The sequence below is a fragment of the Onychostruthus taczanowskii genome, unplaced genomic scaffold (genome assembly GCF_017590055.1).
Source record: "Onychostruthus taczanowskii isolate IOZ18803 unplaced genomic scaffold, ASM1759005v1 scaffold10, whole genome shotgun sequence".
Lineage (NCBI taxonomy): Eukaryota > Metazoa > Chordata > Aves > Passeriformes > Passeridae > Onychostruthus > Onychostruthus taczanowskii.
This window is the reverse complement of record NW_024496526.1, coordinates 14,559,494-14,574,578: the sequence shown is the minus strand read 5'-3', so window position 1 is coordinate 14,574,578 and position 15,085 is coordinate 14,559,494. Positions and strand designations below refer to the sequence as shown.

At 38.5% G+C, this 15,085-nt stretch overlaps 1 protein-coding gene across 9 annotated transcripts in view; it reads left to right on the top strand.

The window, feature by feature from the left end:
* GTDC1 (glycosyltransferase like domain containing 1) overlaps positions 1-15,085 on the top strand; it is a 198,734-nt gene that overhangs the window by 3,082 nt on the left and 180,567 nt on the right. For 7 of the 9 annotated variants that reach the window (XR_005952874.1, XM_041407329.1, XM_041407357.1 and 4 more), the window contains exon 2: positions 6,019-6,127. The gene's annotated coding sequence lies outside the window, so the exon portion shown is untranslated. Of the gene's footprint in view, positions 1-512; positions 558-6,018; positions 6,217-15,085 lie in introns of those variants that run through there. The other 2 variants (XM_041407293.1, XM_041407320.1) reach the window with 2 other exon arrangements.

Here is a 15,085-nt window from a genome sequence, read left to right as displayed (position 1 = left end):
GGACACAGAACCCAGTGTGAATTTCACTTCTCCATGGATTTATATCAAAGGATGTCTTAAGTGTACACCTTTAGCTGGCCATATTGCTGCATGTCAGATGTGAAAGTAAAAATAAACGTGTGAAGTGCCAGGCAGAGTAGGAAACGTAAATCTGAAAACCATGTCTCCAGTCCATTGTCCTAAATCCTGGACCCCATCTATAGGAATTCATGGGAGCATATATGTGTTTTATTTTTGATCGACAGTATTTCCTGTAGGCAAGAAATCAAAGATCTTTTCAAGTTATAAATGACAGTAAGTGGGGAAGCCAGTATTTGGCTTCCAGTATACCAGATTGCTGGTATTTTGGGTATGAGCACCTCTTTGATGTCCAAATGAGAACTGGAGGAATGTCTAAAACTAACAGTGAAGTATGTAACACTAATGATGAAATGCAGAAGTTGGAGGAAAACAGGCAAAGCCAGGCACTAAGGATGGTTTGTATTTTTTCCCCTGATTAATTATTTTTTCAGGGTCAAAGCAAAGAACACAAACAGCTGTGATACCTAAATCCGAAAGTAAGTAGATCTTGGATAAGCAACTTTGATTTAAATATTTGTGTGTGTATAGGTTTGCATATAATCAAATATTCAAAATGTATTACATATGTAATTTGCTGAATTGCAGTTTTGCTGAATTGTTGTGAAATAATGTTAGGGTGACCCAAAAAAAGGGGGATTTAAATAGTTTTTCATTTAAAAACATCTGTATGTATTGTGGCTCTATAGCAGTGTACCAATGTGGCTTCACATGCTGTTTGCCAGTTTTGTTGCAAGATTATTTTTGGGCAGTCGGTGCCTGTTTGTGCAGCAGGTTGTCTGTGTTACTGATGCTTAGTGGTACAAGTATGAAATTACCCTAAATACCGTGGGACTGTTTTCTTCTTGGAGGTGCAACAGTGGTTCTTAAGAAGGTGGCTTTGGCCATGCCTCTGGCAACTGAAAATGTGTGGTGGTCATGGTCTTGATGGATAAAACACCATCCAGAGTGCAAGATTTCTTTCACAGTCGTTTTTAGAAACTGTCATTGAGATAAAAACACACCCTTTGAATTCACACCTAAGTAATTGGATGCAGATTTAATATGATGCAGTGTTTTATTCCTTCTTGGGATGGGATCCATGTCCCATGTTGGGCATGACTCACCCTGGCAGGATTCAGCAGTCAAGTGTGTTGGAATGAAGGCTGGAGACCTCGCTGTTGCCATGCCTTGTTTTCCTCAAGAACTGAGAATCTTGGTTAATCCTCCTAAAGCTTAATCAAATACACATATGAGAAACAGACCTGTTGTAAAGCCATTGTATGGAAGAACTTATAGAATATCACAAACCTTTGTGTGTCCATTCAAAAGGAAATGGTTGGGAATGCTTAAAACTCGGAATGGATGATTAGCCAGAGCAGTGGTGGTGTGGCTTAGCTCCATTTCTAGGCCACCTCTTGGAAGAATATCCCACTTTTTCCTGTTCTTTCCAATCAGTTTTGGGGTAGAGAAAAAAGGCTAACCTCAGAGTTGTATTTTAATAACCTTATTATGGAATATGTGACTATATAAATCTTGATCTGTTTTATTGGTTTTTATTTACCAGGTGACACCTTTGTAGGTAAAATAGCAATAAAGTCCCTGTTGCATTATGAAAATGAAGTGTTTTTATAAGTATCTTGCCTAGTATATATAATTAAACAAGTGATTTCTCAGAAGCACCATAATTCCCATCATTTTAAAAGAAAAATCTTAATTGAGGTACAGCTTCTCATTTCATCTGAATTGTATTTCCTGTGTGTCTTTCTGCTTTAATATTTACTTTACTTACAAATATGCCCAAAACAAAAAAAATAAACAAGTAGTTGAACGTATTGCATCTTTTATATTCTGGTTCTTTTCAAGGTTTACACAAGGAATACGCTGTGAGATGACTTTGCTATATAAGAAATCTATCAAGATCCTGTGAAATTCTGTGTTTTATGATTTCCCAGATGAAAGTTTTCCCTGGCTGATTACAATTTAATACAGCAAATTTCTGAGTGCAGCTTTTTGTTTGGTCCGAATTAAAGTTCTCCAAATAAACAATAACATCATCTTGTTGACTTTACAGAATTAAATTTCTTGTCCTGATCTTAAGCTTTAAGAAAACTTTAATGAGAAATATGCTCTTGTTGTTGTTAAGTCAGTTTTCTTCTTGTTGTGATTTAAATGTAAAGGCAAGATTTATGGAAATGACTGCAGGGTGGTGCTGGCCTAATTAGTCATTATTTCAGGCAAGGCATAAAAAATTGGTTTTTCTTGTGCCTAAAACTAATAGTGTATTTTGTATTTAATCTGTAGGTCTTTTGTAAAACAAATGGTTGTGCTAAAAACTGCAAAATACACACATTTAAAGTTTGTATGCTATTATTTTGCATGCTGTTGTGGCATGTGACTTAAATTTTTCATTGGTAGTTAAATTTACTATTATGTATATTTGAAATATATATATATCCCTTAAAAGCCAGGAGTAATAGCAGCTGAGCTGGAATTTGCAGTAGAAATTTTGGAATTGAGTATGGCTTTTCTACTAGTGTCTATTCAAGGATTAAACACAAAGCACTGCAGTGCTTTATAAGAGTACTAATACCTATTACAAGTTCTTTTTTTTTTTGTGAGGAGTTTTAGGATTATCCATGTGATATGTTCACCATTGGGGTGAGGGGTGTCTTTCAGGGCTTTCTTTTTGTGGGCCTTGTTGAGATGAATTCCCAGTAATTGGTATTTCACCCAGAAGCGACCCAGGTGACTTAGGAATTCTAGCACCTTCAGCATGTGGAATGTCTGTCCTAATCAGGCTTAAGAGAGGGGGGCACTAGCCCAGTAATGATTGAAACCTGCCTTCTAAAGGAAAATATTCAGCAGGGCATGTGACACGAATGCTCCTCTGTGCCTTTGCCCTCTCCTTGTCCAGCCACGGCTCTTGCACGTCCTTAGTGGCAACGGGATGTGGCTGAATCACAAAGCTGCTCTGCTCCTCTCCATGAATCCATTTTGTGATTAAACTTTTAAAAGTCACAGCCTCCAACACGCCACTGCAGTTTCATGGTAGTTCTGACATTATTTTACTATTCACGCTGTGAATTTCATTCTATAGTAAAATGAATATTATATTGGCCTTTTAAGTTGGTTGTCAGTGGAGAATAAGGAAGCTACACTTAGAGCATCTGTATGCAATCTTGGCGACAAGTAGGACCCTCTGGAAAGCTGTTACTGTTGGGGCAGAACTAATCATTCCTTGTGAAATTATATAAGGAGAATTAGCTCTGACTCTACCTCATTTCCTTTCATACCGCTGTGAAAATAAGCTTAGGAACGTCAAACCTTCCCTCCTTATTTCTCTAAGTACTTTGTTAAATACTTCTTTTTATTAAGACTTATTTATTGGAGGTGCTAGAAAAGAAAATATAAGTGTCCATATTTCTGGGTACTAATGGGATGTGCATCCTTGCCCAGTTGTGATTTCCTTCCCAGGACTGGATTCCTGGGATCAGTTGCCGTTGCCTTCTCTGTACTTTGACTTTATTTCCCTGGTGGATCATTCTGAGTACTCCACACTTAAGGTAGCATGCTTCATGTGAGAGAAGATTGTCAATCAGAGCCTGCCTGGGCTATTTAGAAAAGAGAGATATCAAAAGCCTGCTTGGAGCTCTAAGGAGCAGTCGGGTCACCTGCTGAGTTGCCTGGCAGGAGCCTAAACTTGTGCAGCCTTTAAGTTTAGGAAAGAAAACGGGGATCTCGGGAGGTCATCGCTCTGTGCTGAGGTCCTGTGCTGGATGTGTGAGTGTGTAGTTCAGTGTCAGGCCAGAGAGAGATGTACAGGCCATTCTTGACATGTTCTTCTTACCAGGTCTTAAAAACAATCAGTGGAGATTTGTGTAACCCCTCCATAACCTGATCCCTTGTTTAACGATCCCTAGAGGTAGCATATTTCCTCTAATACTGTTCTAATTTTTTTCCTAACCTGTTAAGCTTTTTTTTATTTTTTTTTATTTTTGGTTCTGCAGTAGCTATTGCACTAGTGGGGCATGATTCTTGTAGCTGCTGTTAACCTATTTTGAAGCTTGTCTCCTCTTTCTTTACCTTTTTATTTTTGTACTCATTAACTCTCCCAGATTTCTTTGGTTTTCTTCTGAGCTCATTTCTTACATCTGCATTGAAACCTGAGTGTAATGTACAGCCCTAGGATCAGTGGTGAACAGAATAAATCTTACAATTGTTTTCAGATGATGCTCCTATCATTATTATGAATTGGAATTAATTTTCAATTTTGGCATTCAGTTCAGTAGTAAAACCCCAGTTTCAGTTTTGCTGTTAACCCCCTAGTCCCACTTTTCTCAATTCTAACTCTGTTTCCCAGAATGCTTGCAGCATTTCCCAGGCAACTGCCAAATTTTGCAACTGTACTGTTCATTATCTAAGTAATAAATACAAACATTCAATAATCCTGCACTGAAAATGCCAAGAGGAAGCTTATTGTAGTCAGAGTCCTGCAACCTGTACTTTGTTGCAGACCCAACTTCTGGAGCTGGAGTCATGGAATAGTTGTGTTGTGCTCTGATTCCCTCATTGTCTTTGGAGCCATTGCTGGTCTTGGTTCTTTCTGTCTGTGTCTGTCTTGCATTGAGAAACCTGAAATGGGACAAATCAAATCTGACGTCTTGGAGCTATAGGTGTTTAAAGAGGGGATTTTTAATGAGTTGAAAAAATCTTGGAGAGTGTTTACATGGATCTGCACCCATGGGTGACTCAGTTTCTCTGAGTGGTGTATAAAACTCTTCTTTAATTATACTTCAGTGTCTTACTCACAAATGGTCACTCTTCATGGCTGCTAGATCAACGCTTGAAAAAATAAAAACTTAGATCAATCACATCTCAAGATTTGAAGTGTTATTTTTGTGAAACACATAGACAAGGGAAGAAATGCTTCTGCTTCAAAACCTTTTCTTCCTTGCTACTTGCTTGGTATATAATCTGCAGGCGTTTTTCTTTTATGTTGGTGTTTTACTACACCTGATGTGTTCAGAAATACTTTATCCTCTGACCTGGAATTTCCAAAACCAAAGCAACTAAGAGATGCTGACAGAGTTAGGAAGACACAAGGACTGTGGCTTAGAGTTAGGGCAGATGTGATTGCAACATCTGTGCCTAGGAAAGCTGCAGTCTGATCTGCCTTCTGTCTTCAGGATTTCTGGGATTCCAGGAGCAGAAGTGGTGCAGATAAGACGTGTCCTCTGAGGCTTTGAAAGGCTTCTGCTTAGATTGTAAAGCTCTTCCTTATTAGGCCCACAGGAAACACATCTCCTCTAGCGCAGCCAAATTGGTATCGTTGTTAAATACTTCTCCTTGGGCTCTCCAGTGGTAACTCTGCTCCGTGGTGGGGTTATTTGGGATGAAGAGCCTCTGTGGCTGCCTCTGTGTATTGACTAGCTGAGTACATTACTGGCATGTAACTGTGTGTGGTAATTTCTGACTTGGAAGCTGTGATGCGATCCCAAGAACAGTTTATAGAGGGTTTTTCACCTTTTTCCTTAAATTGGACTCTGTAGGCCTAAAATTTGGGACTTCTAACTTGAAAACTCTATTAGAACACATTCTAGTAACTAGGAAGAAAAACCCCAAAGCCTTGGCATCAGACAAATGAAAATTCATTTTCTTTAATGACTCTCCCCTTTGCCAGCTGTGTTCTTGGAAAATGGGTCTTTGCATTTGGTTTGTTTTCAGTGCAACAACTGTGTTGGTTTCTGGGTGGCATAAAATTGTGCGTATTCCTCTCTGGGCTGTGAAGGAAGCCCTGCCCTTTCCCTCATCTCTGAGCAGCAGTCATGGGGCTACTTCCTGACCTTGGGATTGTTCCTGTGCTGGAGCTCCCCACACGCTGTGCTTCTCTTCTGTTGCTGTGTCCTGCTCTGAAGGCTGTGCCAGGTGAGATGTACTTGCTGTTCTTTCTCCTTTCAGATGAGCTCCTCTGGCCTGATGTGCAGCTGGTGGGAAGAGAGAAGCTGGAGGCTCTCCCCTGTTCCATCTGCACCTTTGAAAGGACTTCACTGAACGCAGTGCAAGGCAGGTATGATCTGTGGGAATTCAACAGCAAACACTTGAGAAAAGCAAAGATTCACTGCTCTGAGTTCACCAATCTGTCCTGCAGGAGAAACAGTAAGTAAGACATTAAAAGAGTAACTAGATGAAACATTAAGACAATGTCCACATGACCAAAGCAGGTGGCTTGCATAATTTCTTTCATGCGTAATTTTTGTGTTTTTGTCATCATAACAATATGTGACAAGTGAATATGGTTTTCTCTCAGTGATGTTTAAAAATTGCTTACCTGAATATTGATAATGTTCGGTGCTTAGTAATATTTAAAGTGTTTTGTACTTCACTGGATTTTACATAGAATAATTTTGGCAGTTGAGCAGTGTATTTCACTGCAGACAATCCTAAAACAAGTTCTTAATAGTCTGGATGCATTAATATTAATTTTTAGAGTTTACATTGTTAAATGTTAGTTATTAAATTCTGTTCGAGATGTAAATTCTATTCTGTTTTGTAGAATTAATTATGCAAGTTTGAAATTCTCAGTTTCATTTTAAGGTAGGGCTTTTTATTTGTACGTAGCTGTTGAAATAAATTACCAGTATGAGAAAACATTCTCCTAATAAACGAGGGATGCCTGGAGTTGGCTGCTAACTGAGACAATTTAATTCATCCATCATCAGGGATGATGTTTCTTAGCAACACAAAGTATTTTCACCCGGGGCGCTTTCACAAACTTTCACATTTTTCTTCAAATACAGCCTTGGTAGTGTTTTATATGACCTGAAGTTCGTCCATCTGTCCTGAAGCTCCCAATACTTTGCCATTCTCTCCAGTGATCAAATGATCCGATATATGGGGGTTTTTTTTCAGCTTAATAATACACAAGTTGACTAGAGAATCATTTTGTGTGTCAGATTTTCCAAAGGGTTCTGGGAAATTATTTGTTGCTCTGTATAGCAAAGCTAAAAGTTATTGAAAATGTGTTACAGTTTCATAATAAAACAGATCTGAAAATTATTGGCTGGAGAGCCAACTAAATGCTTTCTGATAGTCATAGCCTCAAGGGGGATACTTGGATCATTTGTAATAAAGGGATATCTTTGATATCTTTGGGTGAATTGACTAGTATTCTGTTTAGATCATTATTTATGAAAAAACCTGGCTTGGTATGCAATGTTACATTATCAAATTGTTTGGGTGTAAGAATTGCCTTAATGCATCGCCAGAATTTTCCATGTTTATTCTTTTTGTGTGCTGCATGAAATCAGAAGAAGCTGTTGATCCATTAAGACTACCTTTACTTCTTTCTTTCCATTTTTACAACATGTGTGGGGATGATTTGATCAGTGTAATTACCACCTGGGGAGACTTGGCTTGCTCAAGAAACCCCTTCAGGTATGTAACAGGTGTTGTTCAGTATGGAGAGCACACATCTTCCAAGTGCAATGTGTTATTTTGCTTTGAGAAATAATATGTCTTGATTTTTTGGTAAACTGCTCAGCAAACTTCTGTTATGTGAAGAAGTGACTAAGCCTTTGCTTCTGCCTTGCTTTGAAAGGAAAAGTTTTAGTGGTTCTTCTTTGTCAGCAGTGCATAGTGACAAGTGTTTGTTAAATGTTGTGATGAGGTAATTGTTATTCAGCTTATTTCACAAAGAAGGTGTACAGAAACCCTTTTAAATTGTGGGAAAAGTTACAGAAACACTGATTTGATTCTTCCTCATAGGTAGAAAAATGCTGTCTTGTAGCTCATGTCATTTTAGCTTTGATTTGCTGTTTTCATTAAGCACATGAAGTCTTTGTACACATGTGCAAAAAAATTAATGAGATGTTTAATTGTATGTCCAAGCTGGGACATCTTGTTTGAGGTGATCTTATTGCAGTGTAGGTGTTTCATGCCCTGGTGTTACTGTCTGGCATCTTGCAAGATCCCTAGGTATTCCCTGAAGTCATTTGAAGGATCACCTAACTTGGAAGCTTTTTGGAACCCACAGAAAATGGTGGTATCTGATAAAAAAGAGGAAGAAAAATCTTTTGCTAGCCAAGCCTTTAGGTCTCAAGTCTTTGCAGGCAGCAGCAGTTCCTTGTCTCTGATGCCGCCTTACCTGTAAGTTGGAACTGTGGCACCTTGCAAACAGGTTAGGTTTCTGTTTGCTCCTGTGAGGCTTTGTTGCATGTTGTGGCAGACTACATTTGTGCCTCTGCTTTAGCATCCTGGGATCAGTTGGGAAGCTCCAGATTCTCTCCTTGCCCTTTCAGCTTCTGTTAAAAAAAGTCTTGGTAGTCATGATGGCTCCTGGAGGCATCTGCAGTGTCTGATGTCGGGGATGTTTCCTGCAGGCTGGTGTTTGCCCTGCAGTAAATAATGCAGTCATGTCATAGACCTGTATTTGCATCTTGGTGCAGTCAGTAAAGGCTGACATTGAAGGCTGGTAATTCATCTGTCAGAAAGTCAAATTTAAAAGATTAGGTATTGAAATTGCTCTGTAATTGAGAGTTCATTTTCCAACTGTAAATCCAGTGTCTCAGTTTACAAAACTAACAACGGCTGCCACAGGCAGGTAAGCACCACCTGTTTCATATGAAAGCAAGCCTTCTAAATACTCTCCAGAAATGAAGAACAGTTTTATTTTGAATAAAGCTTTGTTTGGGGTAGAGAAATACAGATTTTCATGGGATTCACCAGTGAAATACAGCTGTCTGCTGTGAAGTACTGGAAGCAGTGCTGGTGATGGATCAGTTTAAGGTGGAGAAGAAAGGGCTTCCAATAATTCTAAATAAGTTCCTTTTCCTTAGGAACATTTTTTTATGTAGCAGAATATTTACTCAGGATAGGTAAATGGTAGCAAAATGTCACTTGAGTGCTGTACTAAAGGCAAATTAATTACTAAATGTTCCTTTTAAACCATAGCCTGTCCTGCCTTAGTGAAGCAGACACTGGGGTCTTTCTCAGCTATGGATTTTCTGTGTATTCTATGCAGTTTCCTATGGTTTGCTGTAAGGACATGAAAAATTGATAAAAATTGTCTTTTTTGAAGGTAGTGAAAGGTCTAGAGTCAGTCTGATAAATAGAGAGGGATAACTTGTAACGATAAACACACACTAGTGTCAAAACTGTTGTAAATTTTCAAAAACTACTTTTCATCCTCATCCAACCATGACTCAAATAAAGAACATTCCCTTTATGGCCTGCAGCACAATACAAGTTGTACTTTGTTAGCTCTCAGTTAAAGCAATGAACATATTACTTGAATTTTAAGAAAGAGGATTTGAAAACATACTATATTTAGGGTTTAGTCTTGAAGTTATAAGAATAACTAGTGGTTCTTGCTGTTGTTGCATCTTTCAGTGTTCATGTGCAAAGAATGACTTGATCAGAGTTGTCACTGGGAACATTTAGTTTTTCCTGCAATGTATTTTTAGGCAGCTTTTATTTGGAAGAATATGGGGTGGAATATAAAAGAATGAGCCTAAGAAATTATCATTTATGTTAAAAGGTCACAAATTATAATTGTTTGGGTGCTGTTTCTGCAGTTAGTCTCTGAAAAAAGGTGAGTGCAAATCAGGCTGAAGCGCTTCTCTAAGTGGGTGTTTGACCTTGGAACTCTTATCTTTTAATGGAGTGTCTTTTCAGATACTTGAGAATTCTATCATTTTATTCTAATTGAAATTTGGACACTGTTAGGAATGAGTGGTCAGTTGTTCTGTTACATGTTGCATTTGCATCTAACTCACTTAATGTGAAAGTTTGCATGAAAGCAGTTGTGGTTTCATTCAGCCTATCTACTCAACACAAAACTATTGTGTTGTCAATAAAAATCATAATTTCTCTATGTTTTTGAGCTTTATTTGCAGCCAAGGAGTAGTACATGAAAGAGGCATTTTTAGAGTCATAGAATGATTTGGAAGGGGCCTTAAAGGCCATATATACAAAGTATAGAACATCCTGAAATAGATACAATCAAATCCCAGTTATGCAAACAAAAAGTGAGCATCACCCTAGTTGTGTATCCAGTGTTAATGATCTGTATTTCATATGAAAGGCTGACCTTTTGGGGACCTCTTCTTCAGAAGTAAAGAACAGTCTGATCTGTTTCTCCCACAGTTGTTAGGGCAGTTGGAAATTTGGTACATCTTATTTTTTTCAGCGTAACTATCACACGGGATGAGAGGGCCAATTGCTGAAATTGCAGAGGACTCTGCAACCTCAGGCATCTTCCACTATGTGTGAAGACTGATTCTGGTTAATGCAAACAAATAAAAATGAACTGCCTAAGTTCAGACCAAACACTGACTCAGATCAGGAAAAATATGATCCTTCCCAGTGAATTAAAATGGGTGCATGAGGCTTATATGTGATGGTTTGTATAAATCAAATGGGCATTAGATTACACATTCATCATTGTGATTATCGCTGGAGTGGCTTAGCATTGTAACCTGGTGAGCATTGGCCAGTGTTGTATTTATCTGTAAAAAAAGTATTAGAAAATTATAGTCTGAATTTAATTTAGTTGAATATGGTGGTCTAAAGCTCTGCAACTTGGAGTTTGAGGCACATTCAGAGAGAGAAATGGTCAAGAGCCTGCACATTCTGCATGTGAGTTTTTTACATTTGGTGATCTCATTACTCAGGTATAAAGCAAGTGTTTTACTGCAATTGTAATCTATTCAAGATGCTATTTTTAGGCCAATATAAATCTGTTTAAAACATCCTATATTAAATATGTAAATGCTTCCCTGTGGCCAAATGAATTTTGTCCACACAATTGTGTAACTTTAGTTTGAGCCACTTTTCAGCTTCCACCCTCTTAATTGTTCTTTAATCTATGGAGTACAAAGAATCACATGTGTCCAGTCTTACTAAACTTTTGGTTCATTTAATTGTGATCAGGGAGATGATTTACAGTTAAGGTTTTGAGATGTGGACCATTATTATTTTTGTAGACCAGCCTTTCAGACCCTTTGCCTGTTCACTCCTAAGTGGGTGAAAAGGTCCAGGAATATGTGGAGAAAATGTCTGGACAGTGGTATGATACAAGTGAGCAGTCCTGCATCATTCTGTGCCTGGCTGAACAGTGATTCTGCCTGGAATTATGATCTTCCTGTTGTGAGAGGAACTGCAGATGTTTCAGGATCACAAGTGAAGTTTCTCACCTGAGAGTGATGTGGGATACACAATTAAATATATCTAATTTCCTTTTTATATTCTTTATTCATAACTAGATCCAGGAAGGCCTGGTAAATGTGGAATTAGTGTTTATTTCCTTTTGTGTTAAATTAGACTTGTCACCAGATCTGTTCCTGGATTCTCATGCATCTTGCACAGCCATTCCTGCTGCTTGTCATCCTCAGTTCTCTCTGGTTTTGCATTAGTGTGGGCTATGTGGCACTTGATTTAGCATCAGTGAAAAACTCTTATCAGAACTTCTTAGTGTTGATTGTCTCTAATAACTTAGGATTTTTTTTTTTTTTGCATGTGAATGTGATTTTTGAGAGGAAAAAAAATCCATGTATTTTCACTGTTAGTGGAAATTGCAGATGGGAACCTCAAAGAGGAAGACCGAGGGGCATCCTCTCTGGGTTGTCCACAGTGTATTTGGTTAAGAAAAGAAACAGATTCAGGAATGTGACATGTGGTTCTTGATGCAGAAAAAAAGCTTCTCTATGCCTAATACATTGGAAAACATTTGTTCAAGAGCAAGTCTCCCCTTTGCAAAATTTGCCCCTGTAGTATTATTGAGGTCAGTATCCATGTGGGTTCTCATCCAAACTCACTGTGGTGCCTGAGGTCAGCTTTGGCTTGTAAATGCAACTTTAGGAAATGTTTTGTCTGGTGCTGTTAAAAAGCATCTCTGTAAGTTATTTGTTTAGAAACTTATTTACTCCTGTTCTTCCTGGGCTTGTCTTCAGTTCCTGCTTAAAAAATAGCAGCTGTAAATGAAACATTGTGTCCTGCTTCACAAGGTTTGTGGAAATAATCTTTAAGTGTATACATACCCTCGCTGACTGCTTTTTGATATTAATTTGAAGGTGCATGTTTTCAATTCTGGATGCTTATTAGACTTTTCTGTGTGGAAAAAATGTGTTGTGAGTTTTGTGAGAATGACTGTTGTAAGCTGATGACTACTGCAGTCTGTGATCCAGGGAGGAATTATTAAAATGCTATTTTATAAAAATCAAATAAACTCTATGACGGATCAAGTGGGCAAGTTCACATGTCCCTGTAGTTCTCTGAACATCCTGGCTTGACTCATTACTACCAGAGAGGTGTCTGCACTTCATCATGTGCTGGCATATTCCCTGAGACTCAGCATTCCTCTTCTGTATTATTTCTTGATAGTTCTTTCATTAATCCTTCAAAAATGCTGGACTGCTTAATGGAGTCGGAATAAAAATAATGCATTTTCAGAAAGTCTTCCAGTGTGCTCTGTTTGCTTTCTGCATCTCACTTAAGTGTTAATCAATTAAGTGATTCTGATTCTAGTCACTCCCCAGGTTGAATCTCTGAGATACAGGGATGGATAAATGTACTCTGTAAATTAGGTGTGAAACGGTTGGGGAAATGCACAAGCTGGTGCTCTGCAGAGCCAAGGCAGGTCTGGCTGGGCTTTATTTTAGCTCATGTGTGGGCAGGCTGGCAAGGCTAGTGCTGAGCTGGAGAGAAGTGGATGTCCTGGGAAGAAATTGCTCCTGTAGGAAAATGCTCAGGTGTTAATTTTCTACCTGTTCTTTTCTATCTGTTTATTACTTGAGTTATGTCACCTGGGCTTTTTGTTCTACTCTTCTGTTTTTTTTACATTTTAACTTCTAAAATTCTTAGTTGGTAGCTGGGAGTCACAGGCCATCAGGTGCCACAGTTTTGCTTATAAATATTTCAAAATTAGATTTGTTATAGGTATATTATGATAGGCAGAACTATAACTCAGAGTGTCTCTTCCCTGGAAGTGAATATCTTCTGAACTGAGATGCCTAATATAGTCTCTGATTGAACTGGCCTGGATATAATTAATTAATTATTGATAGAAATCCATTTATGTGCTGTGTGAACAATGGAGAAAGATCAGAAGGTGCAGCTGCCTCCACTTTCCTGGTATAAAGAATCTTCCAGTCTTGAAAACCCAGCCATGGCAGATGCCAAGGTTGGAGACCTGAGCCTGTTGTAGTCTCCATTTAAGATACTTCCCCAAAATTCTTTTGCCTACTCTGAAATAATTTCACTGAATATATCTTGTCCCTAGCATTCACATATTCAGCAACCCGCAAGCTCTGCTCAAGCTGTGAGTTTTAGAGGGTGTCTAATGTTCTGTTTAAAGGTGAGGATCCTGTTATATTTTTTTCTTTAAATTTTATGAGCATTTTATATAATGATGTTCCTGTCATGCTTTTGGCCATGAATCAGCACAGTGTTTCTGTGCAGGCTTTAATTGAAGCGTGGAGTTGTCTTGCTGTGCAAATGTTGAAGTCAGTGAGACTATTAATTAAAATTAAGTATCTGCATAAGTGCTTTTGCTAAAAATAAGTTGCTTCATAACAGCTTTGGGCCATATTTGGGAAGGAGGGGGTTGTTTTTTTCAAACTTTGGGAATAGGTATATATTTCTCTCTGAACTGCATGATGATAAAGTGTAGCAGCAATACCAGAGGGCAGAATGTTGATGGGAAGAAGTGTGAGCTTTCTGCCTTGTCAGATGTCACCTAAGCTGCTATTTATTGATTTTTAAAGAGAATAAAACTGTTATGGTTTTTGTATTGCACGGAGACTGGTGGAAAACTTGAGAAGTTATTGCTTAAGCTGGCACTGTAGTGGAAGCACAGAAGTGACAGGAATCAATCAGTTCTTTATCTTCCTTTCTGAGTGCCTGCTTACAACTCCGTTTTTCTTCCATCAGTTATTTAAAGTTGGAGCTTCTCAGGGTAAGACTCCTTAGGTACTTTGTGCTATGTGTCATTTGTTTTCTAGCTGTGTTTGAAGCCATTAAAAATATTACCAGGGACTACTGAGCTGTGGCTTTTCCCATATGTATTAGACAATTTACAATACAGATTTACTGTACAATTTACCTTATAAAATGATCTGATTTATTAATTCTCACGGTACCTTGGCAGAATAGCATCCTTTTGTCTCTTCAGTCTGGCTCTTTACCAGACTCACTTTATCATGCCAGCCTGTTAACTTTTTTTCTGATTTCTTTCAAAAATGGGCTCCTTACAAGGTCTAGCACTCCTCACCTGCAGCAAACCAATAAATTAATAGTGGAGGGAAGTGATCACTGGAAACATGGGTTAGAGGAGTGTGCACCAAGCTGCCTGTGCTGTCAGGTTTCTCATTGCACCTTCCCGTCTCTTCCAACACTGATCTTAATATCTCTGCCCTGCCTTTTTGCAGGTGTATGTGGTGTGCATAAAGCAGTGGCCACAGAGCTAGGCAGGAAAAGATGAGGGACCCTGTTTAACATGATGCCAGCCAGGATGGAGCCGTGTTTGCCTGAGGTCACACAGAGATCTGATGTGGGATTGGGACGCAGGTGTTTCCTGAGCACAGGATGGTTCTTCTGAGGTGCTTCAGCACGATGTGTGCTGATATCTCCAAGCTGTTGGTTTCTCACTGCTGCCGTTCTTAGTCTCTATCATTTAGTCCATGATTAGTAGCAGAAGCTGAGAATCCCATTTGTATGTGAATACAGTGATCCTTGCTGAATATCACATGGTTGTTCCTAAAAGTGGGACTCTGTAGGTTCCTATTTAAAGTAATTTATTAATGTTGTTGATGGGGTTGCATTTGCTTAGTGTCACTGCCAAAAGTTTCTGTAAAGCACTGTCGTGTGAACACAAAGCAAAATTTACATTGTTTGGGGAAAAATACCAATGTTTTCATCTTTACAATGAGCACGTCAGTTGCTCTTTATTGCTTTTTAAATTTGATTTTGTTGTTGTGTGGTGAGCTTTTCAATAAACATAGTGGTTTCATTTATATAACACTAGAATTAT